This window comes from Orcinus orca, chromosome 10, assembly GCF_937001465.1.
Source record: "Orcinus orca chromosome 10, mOrcOrc1.1, whole genome shotgun sequence".
NCBI lineage: Eukaryota > Metazoa > Chordata > Mammalia > Artiodactyla > Delphinidae > Orcinus > Orcinus orca.
The window spans coordinates 30,127,971-30,144,001 of record NC_064568.1 but is presented as its reverse complement, the minus strand read 5'-3'; the positions used below and the strand labels follow the sequence as shown (position 1 = coordinate 30,144,001).

The 16,031-nt window shown below is 42.4% G+C and overlaps 1 long non-coding RNA gene across 1 annotated transcript; it reads right to left on the bottom strand.

Annotated features, from left to right (window-relative positions):
• Positions 1 to 1,001: 1,001 nt before the first annotated feature.
• LOC125965511 (uncharacterized) lies at positions 1,002 to 15,445 on the bottom strand. The gene is made up of 3 exons (XR_007479475.1): positions 15,189 to 15,445; positions 2,946 to 3,841; positions 1,002 to 2,515 (listed from the first exon to the last, which is right to left on the bottom strand). It is a non-coding gene; the product is annotated as an uncharacterized LOC125965511 (long non-coding RNA).
• Between the last annotated feature and the right edge of the window lie 586 nt (positions 15,446 to 16,031).

Here is a 16,031-nt window from a genome sequence, read left to right as displayed (position 1 = left end):
TACAAAGAGACAGTTTAACATTTGCTACTCCCTAAAACCCTTCAGTATTACAGAACTAGCTCCTACAGCAGTTTATCCCCAACCTTACATGGTACACAGAGAAATATGATTTTACCACCTAGTCTCAGAGACAAAAAATAAAAAGTAAAATGCAAACAAACTCCTGCCGAAACAAAAATTTCTCTCAAACCCAGTCTGCAAAATGATAGGCCCTGACATGGATGCTGGCGGCCAGCACAACAGAAGTCAAGGGTTATTTCAGATGCATGGCAGGGACAAAATGCAGATGGCTCTGCCCACTCCGTACATATACTAAGCACTCATACTGTGAGTGCGTGTGTGTGTGTGTGTGTGTGTGTGTGTGTGTGTGTGTGTGTGTAATGGATTAGACAGCTCTACTGAAAAGAAGTTGCAGGTGTTGACTAGAGCATTAGAGTTTAATGCTCTCAGCCTTAAAGGCATGGTCTGCAACCTAATTTCTGGAACTCTCACATCTCAAGAGATGCAAAAACTAGGCTGCTGAGAGGACTGAACTGCATGACCCATCCCACTTGGGCCCCGGTGGTCAGAAGCTGATCAAGAGCTTCATTATCTATTGGCAGGTATGGCTGACAGAGGAGCACCCGTTAGCTAGGTTAGCTGGCAGGAGGCTGGGATCTTTGACTCTGGCTTTGTGTGTGTGTGTGTGTGTGTTGCTCAATAAAATTTCTACCTCTGCTAGGCCTGCTGCCAAGAATAATAATAATAAAAAAAAAGCAGGCTGAGGAAAATTGCATGTTTGAATGTAAGTATACTGAATAATACTTCTTTGTCTTAAAGATGTTGGGCTATTGCTGTTCATTTTTGCTTGAGGAAATTTCTTGTTTTAGAGGGTTCAGTGTTAAGAGGCAGTATGAGAACATCCAGAATGTGCAATTAAGTAACTCACAAAGCCAGTCAGCAAGAGACAAAATAAACTAGTTTCAAAAGTGTCTTTTACTCAACAGTAAAGTTTGGCCAAACTTTATTATTACAATCAAATGCTCAGTGGTTGCTAGATGGGTAATTTCTATAATTATAGTCCGAAATGGGAAACCTCTCACTGTGGGAGAATCATGAAATCATGGTGAAAGAAAACTGTAGATATTGTATAGTGAGAGGTGGGATAGTTCTTGATAAAACCTAAAAAAAACTTTAAGGTTATGAACCTTAAAATATTACATTGCATGAAAGAAGCTGGCACAAAGAAGTACAGTCATCCCTTGATATCTGAGGGGGGATTGGGTCCAAGACCAGCCCTGGGTACCAAAATCTGTGGATTTTCAAAGTCTCATAGTTGGTCCTCCATCCACAGATTCCACATCTGCAGATTCAGTCAACCACAGATCATAAAAATAGTACTGTACGTTATCTGTGGTTCGTTGAATCGGCTAATGTGCAACCTGTGGATACCAGGTGACTGTACATACTATACGATTTCAGTTATATGAAGTTCAAGAACAGACAAAATTTATCACTGTTGATAAAAATCAAAGAACTGACTAGAAATGGACATGATGGAACTTTCTAGGATGATGGAAATGCTCTATATCTTGTTCTGGGTGGTGGTTACACGTTAGATCCATGCATTTTAATGCCTATAAATTATGCCTCAGTTCAAAATGAATAAAACTGAACACTTCAGATTTATGCACTTTAATGTATGTAAGTTATACCTCAATTAAAAAATGAATAAAATTATACACACACAAAGATATCTGTGTTAAATAGTCTCAAACGTTGTTTTTCCTGAATTGATCCTCATGCAAACATATTGATCACTTCTGTTTTAAATAGTTCTTTCTTTTACCTGTTTGCCAAATGACAATTTTATTAAATAAGGATTAAACCTGCATAGTCTCACAGATTTTTCTAATTGTAACTAGTATTGGTGAACTGTGGTTTACATTCTAGGCCCTATTGACTGTTCCTTGTTTAGACAAGATATATTTTAAAACTCTCTAAGGGTTAGTTATTTCTTCTGTACAATAAAGATGATTAAACTTTCCTAAAGACTGTGTAGAAGCAAAAAGATAAGGTACATTATAGTCCTGCTAGTTCAAATGTCATTTCAGATTGTTGGCCTCAGCATGTCTCAAAATTTCTGGCCCCACCCTGGACCTACTAAATCAGAATCTTTGTTTTAACAGAATGCCAAGGTAATTTGTATGCATACGAAAGTTTTAGAGGCACTGTCTTAAAATACATCGTAAATTATAACATGAGATACAGTATTAGAAATGGTCATTAATGCAGTTTCTACGGTGGAAACATGGCTCAGTGTTTAGCATGTACGTTTCTCCTGTTTTTGCCAGTCTGTTGGGCTGAAACCACTCTGCCGCCATTGTGGTAACATCTTTATGAACCGCGGCCGCCACGAGTTGCTGGTGGAGGCACCTCATAAGTCAGTGTAGGATGCTCTCCTAGGACCGGCCAACGAACTACATTTCCAGCTTCCCAGTATACGATTTCGTGTGGAATCAGTGCGGCCTAAGAGCTATGGGAACGTATACATGCTGTTAGAACACTGACAATTCCTTCAAACTCCAAAAGCAATGAGAGATGTCCACCCTGGAATTTGATTTTCTTTCCCACAAATCTGTTTCTAGCCAAGCTCAGTAAAAGGTGCTGCCCTCCACGCCATCAGTGAAGCCGGCGAGCTTCAGGTCCTCTGACGCCCACCTCTACCCGGTCCATCAGCACGTCCCATCAAGCCCGTCTCCAAATTTCCCTTCAGTCTTCCTGGCTCCCTCCATTTTCACCACCAGCACCACCACCATCTCTCACTTGAACTACTGCCTCCTAGTGGCTCTCCGCTTCCACTGCATACCCTTTCACCATTCAGCACAGCTCAGAGAAAACGTCACATCACTCCCCAGGCGAAACCCTCCCACGTGTTCCTGTTATGTGTAGACTAAGTGTCATACCTCACACGTGCTCCTGGAAGGCCCCACAAGGTCTTGGCAGAATTGGTTCCCGTGTGTCTCAGCAGCTGCCGCTGCTCCTCTTGTTGCTCACTCAGCGTCAGCTTCTTCTACCTCAGGTCCTCAAGTTAGCTTGCCCCGTGCCTGTGTACCTTGCACATGCTTCTCCCTTGCTGAGATCCGTCTCCTTTGAATTCATAGCTCATTTTGGTCCTTCTCATGTCGGTTAATCCCCCACTTCTGTGAGTGCTCTACCTAAAGCAGCCCCCTCTGTCAGCCTGTGTCTCAGCCCTTTGTTTCTTTCCTGCACGGCGCTTTACACAAGTCGTAGCCATTCTGCATATTTGTCTGGTTTTGTTTTATCTCCCCCTTGGGAATAGTAGGGCTCATGTCTATATCGTCCCCTACACTATTGTGTCCCCTGGTGTCCCTCAGTGCCAGGCACATGGCAGGTGCTTAATAGATACTGGTTATGACTAACTGACTGACTACCTGAATGAATAAATGAACGAATGAATGAGTGAATGGATTTATGACCTTATCGCTAAATGGCTGCTTAATTATGTGATGTTGTCTGGAATTTATCTCCAAAGTAAAAAAAAAAATGCCCACCTCTTAATTCTAAGCTCATCCACACCAGCTTGCTGAATGCATTGTTAAAATTCTCAAAAAGCACTTTAAAAAAAAGAAAGAAAAGCAGAATTCATTTTTGCAGAGCTTTTTTGCTTTGTATCCCTGATCCTCCCATGACCTCATCTTGCTTTCGGAAGGGGCGGTTCCCTTGCAGTAGTTTCATCAATCTTTTGTCCCTGGCCCCCTGCTGTTGGTGACCTCAGGAAAAGCAAGCACGACATCACCTTTAATTAGCAGGAGAGGAGCCTGCCTGATATACACAGCACCTTAGAAACAAGAAACAGAAAAATGTAAGGCAGGACCAGTTTCATGGGAAGGAACTAGGAAATGAAAAAGAATAATTATCCTGTTTTAACATAATGTTGTTAATCTGTATTGCCCATTATCATCTAGAGTGTCTCGCCTATTGAAGTATGTGAGCTGTGGAGCTCCTCTTTGCTTCAGCAGTGTAGCTAATGTTAGGGACTGGCTTCCCATCCATCATAATAATTAGTATGTCATAATTTTCTGCCCTTCTTGACTCTGCAGTAAAGAGATAGAAGAGGCATTTAAAGTTACTCAGGAATTGTTCACTAAATCTCCTCCCGGTTCTTTATGGGGATGGGTAGCTGTATTTCTGCCCTATTTATTTTATGTTTGGCCTGTGATAATGAAGTATATTTCATCTGGAAGCATATAGCTTTAATTTTCATGTTCTACGTGGAAACATCTCACGGTGTCATTTTGTTTTAGCTGTACGGTATATAAAGAGAGCCCACGCTTCTTTCTGAACTCACCCATCACCCACCAGAGTTAATTCTAGTTTCAAAACCAACATTATGATTTTATGAGCTGACTACATAATAACACGTACTGGTTCTACAGTCCTTTAGAGTCTACAAAGTGCTCTCCTTGTTTTACCCCTTAATTCTCGCAACTGCCCGGGGATGTAGGAAAGGCAGGGATTATCCACATGCTCCTTTTTACAGAATGAGGAGCAGAAAGGTCAACTGACTTGACTAAGAGCCAGGACTTGAATCCAGGTTCTCTAATTATAAATTATGGGTCTTCTCTATTACTCTGGCAATATCTCCTTCTGCTCCGGAGTATGCTTCTGCTGAAATGGAGAAGGAAATTTTCATTTATGCTTTCTTTCCCTCAGCATTGTGAACAGGATAAGCTTTCCCTCTTCTGGTAGATAAAGGGAAAGGATGTTTGTATAAAAATGTAGAGCTGGGCTTGCCTGGTGGCGCAGTGGTTGAGAGTCCGCCTGCCGATGCAGGGGACACGGGTTCGTGCCCCGGTCCGGGAAGATCCCACATGCCGCGGAGCGGCTGGGCCCGTGAGCCATGGCCGCTGAGCCTGCGCGTCCGGAGCCTGTGCTCCGCAACGGGAGAGGCCACAACAGTGAGAGGCCCGCGTACCGCAAAAAAAAAAAAAAAAAAAAATTGTAGAGCTTAAAAGGGATTTTTGGCCTAGGGCAGGGGTTCTCAAAGTGTGGTCTCCAGACCAGCAGCCTCAGCAGCTCCAGGAATCTTGTTAAAAGTGTATATTTTCAATCCCCATCCTAGACCTACTGGTCAGAAACTCTGGGGTGAGGCTCAGCAGTCTGCTGAAAGAAGCCCTCCAGGTGATGCTGATATAGGCTAAAGTTTGAGAACTGCAGTCTAGGGAAAAGATGGGGAAACACAGGAAGGATAGAGAAGAGAGAAATGACATCGTGTCCTACGGGGAGGAAAACCCTCTTAGGTTCAATATCAGGGCCATGTAAATTCAACTGACAAAACTAGATGAACAGGATAAAATTTATATAATTTGTATTTGATGTTAACATTTTGTGTGTATATGTAAGGGTCTCATAGAAAAAGACATGAAAACCCAGAGAAACAGTTGGGCCTAAGAGCTTATATACTATTTTAACAAAGAGCCATAAATTTGTGGAGAGGTGACAAGACGAAGGAAAAGAGTTTGGGCTTCTAGGGACAGTAAGTTGTGGGAAAGTAAATATATGGGAGAAACTAATGGAAGGTAAGATTTCAGTAATATTTGTTTATGCAGAATCAAGTAAATGCTGCCTCCAGTAATAAAAGTTGTCTCCTCTTCCTGGTGTGGGAGAGGGGAGTGGACTCACCTTCACAAAAGGACATTTATACCCTGCTTTTAGACAGAAAGGGGGAGGGCAGAGAGCTTTTCTTGCATCTGCTGTTTCTCAATCACTTTCAGTTCAAAATAACTCTTATGCCAAAGTGGCATATCTGGGGATGGCATATTCTGACCCCGTTCCATACCAAGGGCACAGAGTCTAGAGCCAGACTGCTGGGTTTATATTGCAGTCTTGCTTCATTCATAAAGTATTTACTGAACATTTACTATGTGCCAGGCACTGTGCAGAAGCTTGGGATATAGCAGGGGGAAAAAACCAAAGATCCCTGTCCTCATGGACCAGACGTTCTGCCTTACTCCAGTTGACTGAGTGCTCTAAGGCACAAAGTACTTCCCCTCTCTGTCCCCTGATCCCTGGCCTGTAAAGGGAGAATACCAATTGTGCCTAACTCACAGGGACTTTGTAAGGATGACACGTGAGGCACCCAATGCCCAGCACACACTTAGAACACTGTATGTGCTCGCCTCCTCCTTGATGAGCACAATCTCAGTTGCTCAGTGCTCTCAACAAGCTGGCAGTCACACTTCTTGCCAGCTGTCCCAAACTATGATCATAACTCCTAAAGAAATATACCATTTCCTAGAGGTACCAGACTGACACAGATATCACAAAGATGCTTAAAGTGGATGCTCAAAATATTCAACTTATAAATTTCCCGACAATAGATTTCACAAAGAGATGATAGGTGCCTCTTTGTGAGACAGTCAGATTTTGTCATAATTTCTAGTATCACTATGGCAGTATTGGCCCAAATCCTCTGGGAATAAATGTGTTCCTGACACTGCTTCTCAGTCCTCTAACCTGACATTAGTCCAGGGCTCAAAGATGAGGAACTTACAGGATGATTTCAAGCAGCACAGGGATTAATTCAAGATGACCTAGATTTAAAGGTCTGGCTGCTCCAGGAGGGCAGAGATGGAGTGAAGAGATGAGCCTTCCTGGGGTTAACTTCAGGTCTGCTCTTCCCCAAATAGAAAATTGTTTGTGCTGTATCCAAAGCCTGGCTCAAATCTTAGCTCCTCTAAGACACGCTCACATGTCGTATCAGCCTGTGTGAAATTCTCCTGACAGGGGTTTGGTGCCCCTCCCCACCTCCTTTAGCCTTCCCCCCGCAAAGGAGCAGACAAACACAGCTAGCTAGCTATGGGGGAAACAAAGTACTGCATCGCTGTATTTAATGCAGTTCCTTGAAAATCCCTCCCCCCTCAGGACAAGACTGCAGTGAAAGCTGTATTGAAAAGACAGTATAGGCAAAAATCTAATTAGACCACCTATGCCCACTTCCCCAGATAGAAGTATTGAGAATGGTTTTTATTGTGTGGCATGTTTATTGCACGGTATGTTTGTTGGATATGTTGAAGAGAGAGCCAGACAGACACAGAGAGTGAGTGGGTATTTGGACCTCGGAGCAAGAGAGAACGAGAAGGGAGGAAGAAAGGGAGAGAGGGATGAGGAAGGAAAGAAAGTAGAAAGGGAAGGAGGAAGGGAAGACTGGGGGGAAGGAAGGAGAATAGGAAAGGAGGGATGGAAGGAGGGAAAAAGGAAGGAAAAGAGCAAGAAAGAGAAGGAGGAAGGGAAGTATAAAGGAGAGGAAGGAGGCAGGAAGGAAGGGAGGCAGGGGAGATGACCTGGACCTGCAGAGCCAACTCCAAGTCCACATACCCAACCTGCTGCCTGATGGAGAAGGGAAGACAGACCTCCCCAACCCACTGTCTGTCAGTGGGCATGGCTGGCCCCACCTGCTTCTGTGTAGAGCAGGAGGTGGCAGAAGGGTGCATCTTGTGTGAGGACCCCTTTGATTCAGTGTTCCTACCACCTCTGTAATGCAGCCTGATGATTGAAGATCCTCTCCCCATCCTCTGTCCTCTCCTCCCCATGGGACCTTTGCCTCTACCATGGGGACTCAGCCATGTGGACCTTGTGATCCACATACACCTGCACACCTGTATCTTCCCCTAGACTTTGGGATCTTGGATGCTAGGGGCCACCTCTTAGGCACCATTTTATTTCCTACAATGCCTAGTGCTTTACACTTAGTAGGGATCATGATGTTTATTTAATGTAGTGAAATTGTTTACTGGGCCCTGTCCTATTTCTCGGAGAAATATAGACCAACTGGGGTACAGTTTTTCTAGTGTACTCTAGTGATTATAAGGGACAAAACAATTCTTCCTTTTAATCCTTTCTTAATGATGAAACATTACTGAGCTAAAATTTAGTGGAACATTTTATGTTGTTTTGTTTTTTCTCCTCCTGCCAGCACGGCCCCATTCCAACAAGAATAAAGCTCTGAAGGAACCCCTCGTATTTCAGATCGAAATTTAAAGAAGTCTGACTCGATTGCTCAGTTAATTAAATTTGCAGTAGTCTCTTAAGAGATACTTATGGACTTATCTCACACTTTTCCATTTTCCTTTTCTTCCAGTTGAGAAGTAGCAAATATGAAGTGACAACCACGTTACTGTACATGGAGTTATTTAGAGGCCAAGATGATTGGTTTCCTGATAATCATTTCATAAGGTAATTTTCTTGGGATGCAGACACTGGCCCCTTTGGTTTATCCTGTCCACGTGTTGCATTGTGTGTTGCCTCAGTCTCACAAGACACCCCAGGTAGAACCACGGCCCATTTGAGTTTGGCAGATACACTTATTGAAATTTGGAGTTTCCTTGGTGGCTTGTGGCTAAAAGCCAAAGATTTGGACATGTGGCTTACCACTCAAACATCTTAAAGGTAGAAGCCACAGCGTAAGATGAGGCCATCAAAATTTCCAATGCCTGAAACCAAAGGATATAGAGACTCCCAATTCCAGGACAAGCTTTTACTCAGCTGTGAAATACTCAAGCCAATTTCTCCGATAATGATGCTGAACACTATGTAGCATTTAAAATCTCGCCGCCCGTTTTTCACATCCATAGCTTCTAGTATGTCTGTGAGTGTGGCACAGGAGCTTTGACAAAATCTTTATTGCTTTCTCCCATAGAATCCTCACAATACCTTATGAGACCGGTTGTTCTTATCTCCATGTTAGAAATGTAGAAACTGAGGTTTAGGAAGAGTAAATGCTGTCCCCCAGGTCATACAGGTGGCAAATGGCAGGGCCTAGTTTCAAATCTAGATCCTGCAGTTACTCAAGCCATAGTATTTCTACTACCCTGTTTTTATTGTATAAACAAAGAGAATCTGAGATGACATGACAGTGTTGGACATGATAGATAATGAAAAGCAGTGCCTAGGCCACAAATTAGAGTTTGACATTGAGATATGTAAACCAGTAGATTTTCAGACTCAGCTTCTTTGTAAAGACATTTAATATGGATTTCAAACATCCGAGAAAAATTTAGAGAACAAAGACAGCCCTTGCCCTACTATGTATCAAAACATATTATAGAACTATAGCAATTGGAAGAGTATGGCATTGACAAATGGATCAAGACAGAGAACCTGGAAATATACTCATAAATAAAAGGAAACTTTGCATATGAGAAAGTTGGCATTTGAAACGAATGGGCAAGAGATGAGCTGATCGTTCAGCAAGTGGTATGGGGATACTGACTGACAAAAAAATGTTTCTATCTCATGTTATTTGCAGAAATGCTGGCTTAAAAGTCTAAAAAATTTTTAAAATGATGTACTAGAAATCACACTGTCACCCAGGGCATTTCCATGAGTACTTGAGTTTGAGTTGTAAAATCGAGAATGTGTTTGCCCATAGATCGACTTTTCGTACACAACCATATTAAGACCCTGTGATTTGTATCTGAGTGGCTGCTGCCAACTACACATGTAATACCCTGTTACTGGCATATCATCCATTTGCTACCTGGCCCCTTTTGTAACCAGAGACTTGTACTTTGGTGATAGCTGGCTGGATTTGGGGTACAAGACTTTGCTGTGGAAGAAAGCAAAGCTAGGTTCCCCTGACTCCCCACCCATACCACCCAAGATGAGGATAGATGGCCCTACTATGTGTTCCCATGGCAACTGGTATTTCTTGTGTCAGTTGTTATTGCTGTTGACTGTTCTGTGGCTCCTGCTGGACGGTAACTTTCAAAGATTAAGGGTCCTGTCTGCTTTGCTCGCCTCTGGTTTATCCCAATGTCTGGCCCATCCAGATGCTCAGCGATGCTGGTGAAATGTATAAATAAGCACACTGTTGGCCCCATGAATAGGGATAACAGAGGTTGGTAGGGAAAAACGTAAAGGTGTGTAATAACAAGATCGGCAGGCTTTTATGAGCATTCTGGGCCAAATGGGAGATGTGTGTGTCTGTGGTTTCTGAGAGGGTCCAGACAAATTAGGAGAAAGCATGGGAATGTACCATCCCAGGTCAGGATGGTGGCCTGTGCATATGTGGAAAACAACATAACACGATAGCTACCCCATTCAGAATCCTTGCATCATGCCAGGCACTGTGTTAAGCACTTTATGTGCATTATTGCATTTACTTTCCATAGCAGCTTTAAGGGATGGTTGATACCATTATCATAATTTTCCACATGAGCAAATTGAGTTTCAGAAAGAGTAAATAACTTTTACAAGTTCACTCAGCTAGTAAGTGGCAGACTCAAACTCAAGTTTGACTCCTAACTGCATCCCAGCAGAGTGAACTGAGTCTAATGAAAGGGATGCTATTTAGGAATAATAATAATATTTTGCATCCCCAGCTCAACATCCTGGCTTTTCAGTCTTCTCCTACCCACTTCATTAAGACAGCCAACAAGAACAACTCAAAGAAAAACAACCCTAACAAAGCAAACCCAGCCCTTGGAGACCTTAGACCTCCCAGTGAGTGAGAAGTGCTTTCTGCTGCTCTTGTCCCAGAGCCCTACCTGGTGGTCAGTACTTCAGGTTGCAAAGGGATGCCCCTAAGACAGATGGTGTTCTCTCCAGCTCCCCAGTATCTGCACTGCATCTCACACTGGCATGCACTTTACACGAGAGCTCAAAAGTCGCAAGCTCTGGACACCTACAAAGAGCTCACCTGGTTCAGGTGAAATGCTTAAGCAGCCTGCAGCTACCTGCTCAGTCTTTTGCACTGGACCACACTTCAGTCTTATTAACTGAAAATTAGTAGTGGCTGTTAACCAACTGGACCACTGCAGTTGATGGTCTACAATTTTAATTCACCATGACTGATTGCCTTATTCTACAGGAAGTTAGTAGTATTAACCTGAGCAATACTTACTTGGCTTCAGCTAAATGTATATATGTTTCCTAACTGAATTATAGGGACCGGTCTTAATATTCTTTAGTTTCTTTTCCATGTTAGGATATAGTTGAAAGTTTGCAAAAACCAAAACTGAAAAAGTGGAACAATTTCCTTTATTTAAGTTGTCCATTTCCACCATTACTTATGATGAATAAACAAAAGGCAAAAATTTCCCAACCCTTTTAATAAATGTTATGATTTGAATAATGATTCTAAGATAAAAGGTTCAAGTTCCTAATTGGAGAAAGTGATAGAAAATCAATCAGCTGCATAAGAGAATGAAAATATACTACTTAAATTAGCTTTGTGTGGCCTGTGGGTATATTAATCCTGGAAAACTAAAACTAATGAGACTAATTTTAAGAGAGAATACTACTACCCATAAAAAAAAAAAAAAGAGAGAATACTACTTACGCAGGTGTTTCTAACTCACACAAATGGTTTTATGTAGAAATAAAATGTACACGTGGTCACTAAATCCCAAAAATGACCACTCTGGAAGGAAAATAAAATTGGTGTAATAGATGCATTTGTTTATGTGACCTACACTCAAATAAGATAGCATTGACCTACTAAATACAAAAATAGTGATGTTAATTCCATTGTATGGTATTTTGGCACAGTCCATCTCTTATAGAAACATGTAGTTCAGTTCCCTCAAGATAAAGCTGGTTGCCGCTCCATGACCCCTCTTCAGAGGCCAGGTTCTTCATCAAGGAATTTTGGGGGCAGAAGGGGCAGGGCCTCTCTCTTGTTCAAGAGCAAGTCTTGGGACTTCCCTGGTGGTCCAGTAGTTAAGAATCCATCTTGCAATGCAGGGGACACCAGTTCAATCCCCGGTCAGGGAACTAAGCTCCCACATGCCGCGGGGCAACTGAGCTCCCACATGCCGCGGGGCAACTTAGCCCACACACCACAACTAGAGAGCCCGCGAGCTGCAACTTCAGAGCCCATGTGCCCTGGAGCCCGCACACCGCAACTAGACAGAGAAGCCCCTGCACAACGAAAGATCCTGTGTGCTGCAACTAAGACCCAAAGCAGCCAAAAATATAAATAAATATAAAAAAAAAAAAAAACCAGTCTCGCTTGGGTAAAAAGCAGGTTTTCCTTGAAAAGGAAAACCTGTCTAGACTGTAAAGGGAAAGATTGGGAAAAGAGAACATTATTATTATGATAGTTACAATTGATATTTCAATAGATATGTGTGTATTTATTATAATGTGCAATAGGAAAAATATAATTAGTGTATCCATGATATTATATAATAGGTATTATTGTGAAGGATAAGGCTAAAATAAATTAGTTGATTTAGTTGAAGTATAGAAAAAGTAATAGTATGGGGATACATGGACATGATAAGAATTATGAAGATGGGAAATAAATTACTGAGATTTGGAAAATATTGAGGTCCAGAGGAATGGATGGGTTCGTCTTGCTCTAGGTCAAACAGCAAGTGAGAAGCAGTGCTAGGATTGTTTATTCATGTCTTCCAACCCCCAGGATCTTCCTGGTCTTTCGACTACTGTGGGGACTTCTTCCTTCTTTGACTGGTCATATCCCCACTTCAGGTTTTTCTTCACCATGAAGAAAGTGTGAAGCTTTCTCATGTATGTCAATTGAAGAGTTTAACCTAGACAGTGAAGTGTTAAGATCTTCAACAGTGCATTTCAAATGTAGGTCTTGAACATGTTACTATGGATAGCTCCTGGAACAGCTGCTTTGAGCAATGAGCTCAAGCCGAGAGTGGGGACCTTTTCCTGGCTCTCTGCAAAACCTCAGAAGTTAGCCACAGCTAGAAAGAGGAAGCAGCATCCAAGCCACCTCAGCACATGGCCTGCCTCCCAGTCTGTAGCCTCCTTCCCTCACATGCCAGACCGGAATCACCACCCTTCCCAATTCCCATCCACTTAAAAAGCGATGAGGAAGACTAAAAATAGGAAAGCTTGGATAAAAGAAGTCCCTGTCTGCAGGACTGTAGTCTAATCCCTATCTACCATTCACTTGGCACTGTGCCTACATAATTTCTGAACCTCAGACTACTGTTAAATAAGCATCCTTATCCCCATTTTGCAAATGAGGTAACAGAAGTTCAAGGTAAATTAACTTGCCCAAATGGAAAAGTTAGGTCTTAATTCCAGGCCTATCTGACTGGAAAGTAACAAGATGCATATTCAATATTATTTTATACATGGAAAAAGAAGGGACATATGAAATTATATTGAATAATACAAGAACATGAAACTTACTATTAGATTAGATAGTAGAACCTTGTAGGGCTAAAAGAATTCAAAGTAGGACAAATCATTGTTTTATTCATTTATCTTTCTGAACTCATTTTGGATCCCTCACTATGTACCAAGCACTTGGTATTGATTTGAAGTAGAGGTCAGCCATCTATAGCCCTTGGGTGAAATCTGGCCCACTGCTTGTTTTTGTAAATAAAGTTTTATTGGAACACAGCCACAGCAATTTGTCCATGTACTTCCCGTGGCTGCTTTTGTGCTACAGTAGCAGAGGTGAATATTTGTGACAGAGTCCTTTGGGCTTGCAATACCTGAAATATTTATTATCTGACCCTTAACAGAAAAAGCTTGCTGACCTTTGGTCTAAGAGTTCTAGAAAGTTACATATAAGAGGTGCAACTTGATTAAGAAAGGAAGATTAGAACTGAGTACAGGAGAAGAGGTCACAAACTCTGAACCCTAATTTGTCCCCACTGCTTAGTTTTCATTTGACCTACAGAAAATAGCAGTGCCTTTGAGCCTCATGTTTCTAATTTGTAAAATGGAGAATACCACCTGGTCAAACTGCCTCACACGTTTCAGTGGTTAGATGGCACAATGAGTGACAAATAACAATAACTATATTTTATTGCATATCCATTGACTAAGTGTTTTTCCTAAGCAATTTACATGCAATATCTTATTTAAACCTCAGTGTAACTCAGTGAAAGGGTTGCTTGATATAAAGGAGTTACTTATTAGAAACTGTTGCTGTGCTTTTTTCTTCTGTCTTTCTGGGAATCTGATCTTTGCTCTCATTGGCCCCAGGCTGGCATCTTCTTGGGGTGGAGTGTGGGAATGGAGAGGAAGATTAGGATTTGTCAAGGAAAAAAATCAGAGACAAAAAAGAAGATAATCCTTAGATTCTGAGATACAAGGGCAAATTAGACAGCAAGGCAACTGCAAGTTGGATAATTTCCTTGCAATAATATTTAAAATTTTTATGGCTTCTTTTGGAGTATTGAGGATGGGGGTAAGCATGGAGGATCCAGTTTATAGTGTTGTGGCATGCTGCAGAGCAGGTATAACCTGCTACTCAGGTAGCTAGGCTGGCTCTAGGGTATGAGGAGGTAGGGGTAGTAAAAGGCCAATAGCCCATCCCTTTTCTTGCCTGGCAAATTGTAGAAAGATAAAGGGGTAAATAAAGAAAAAGAGCAACAGAAACAGGATGTTATAAATTTCCTCACTCTTGGCTTCAGGGAGGGAAGAAGGCAGTTATGTCACATAAATAAGGCCTTAACTGATGGAAGTGGGGGTACTGTCCATGCCACTGAGGCATTTGGACAAGGATGTTATCTTGGATGGACCCAGAATTCATCTGGGTATGTTGTACCCAGTGCCCCAAACCCTGAGTTTCATGTACCTCCTGATATCCTGTAAAACTCACATCTAGGTATCTAGTGTGCAAGATACCTGCATACCTACTTAGGGAGAGAGACAGGGGAGAGGAGCCTCTGAGAGTCTGGGCATTTTTAGGAAGAGAGATTGAACTAAAGATATTGTTTAATTTTTAGATTAGATTCAGTTTTAAGCAAGATTGCATATTAAGTTTTCACTCTTCACTCCCCCAGCCCGTGCCACTATTCCCACTAATGGTGAGGGAGGGGTGAGGAGGTCAGATTAATTTTGGTCTAAATTATTTACAATTTTACATATATATATACAGTACAAACAAGTTGTATTGCCAGCTGAAAGTTACAACCTTTTTACACTAACATCATCTCCACTTTCACTCATCTGTCTGGCTCCAGTACCAGAGTGCCATTGAAAACTTTAGACTTACACATAGAAAGGGCTGTTATTAACATCATTGTGACTGTAATTGCTATTACTAGGATTTAGGTCATCATGCTAAAGTCCAAACTGCAGACATTACAATTGAGGCTGGAACCAGTATCCTGGAAGACACCAGATGTATGCAAAAGTGAAGCAGTATTCTAGAAACCAGTTAACGAAAGCAGCAACAGGCTACTTACGTAGAGAAGATCTGGACCACAGCCCACCCTGGGGGAGTCCCAGGGCAAGAAAGGGGACTGTTCTTCAGAGACGTGCATTTTTACCCCTCAGTGTTCTGAGTTTCACTTTAGAGAAAAAGTTAGAAAACAACGTGGGGACTGGAAGGACTCTAGACCTGAAGGAGCGTTTGCAAGAAAGCGTTGCTCTCCTGGCTCTGTACTCTGAGGCCAGTTGCGCAGAACTGGTAATGAGCGAAGAGCAGGTGGCTGTTAGATAGCGGGGTGGAGAGGGGAAAGGGCGGGAGTTGGAGAGGTGAGAACTCTGACTCACGATGATGGAGATGATGGAGAAGTGGTAAGGAGGAGTGACGTTTTTCCTCCCTGTGGAAAAGTCTAGAGTTACCCTTTGAAACCCTAGCTGTGGTCTAACTAGCTGGCAAATCCTCCCACATGCCAGAAAGAGAAGGAAGGCTGCACCCTTGGACACCAGCTGCTGAGCAAGTCCTGGCACATGCCAGCTGCCTGACTCTGAGTGATCTGAAAGTTGTTTGTTTCAAGCTCTAACTTCAGTCTTCAGCACTGTGTTCCTACCAGGAAGTTGTGTTTCTCCTTCCTGGAGAGGTCTGAGAGCTCTCTGAATATTCCAGTGGGGAGAAGCCGGCAAGACAGTTCATCTGGAGCTTCCATCTGTGGGCGGAAAAATAATGTTTTTTAAGTAGGCAGAGCTGTGAAGTGTATATAATAAGGCCTGGCTTTGGCAGCTGGACACAGAGCCTTCATTTCAAATTTCTTCTAGCAGGTAGGCAGATCTCCAGGTTACAAACTACAGGACTAAAATGTGGCTGAGTCTGGGGTGGGATCCAG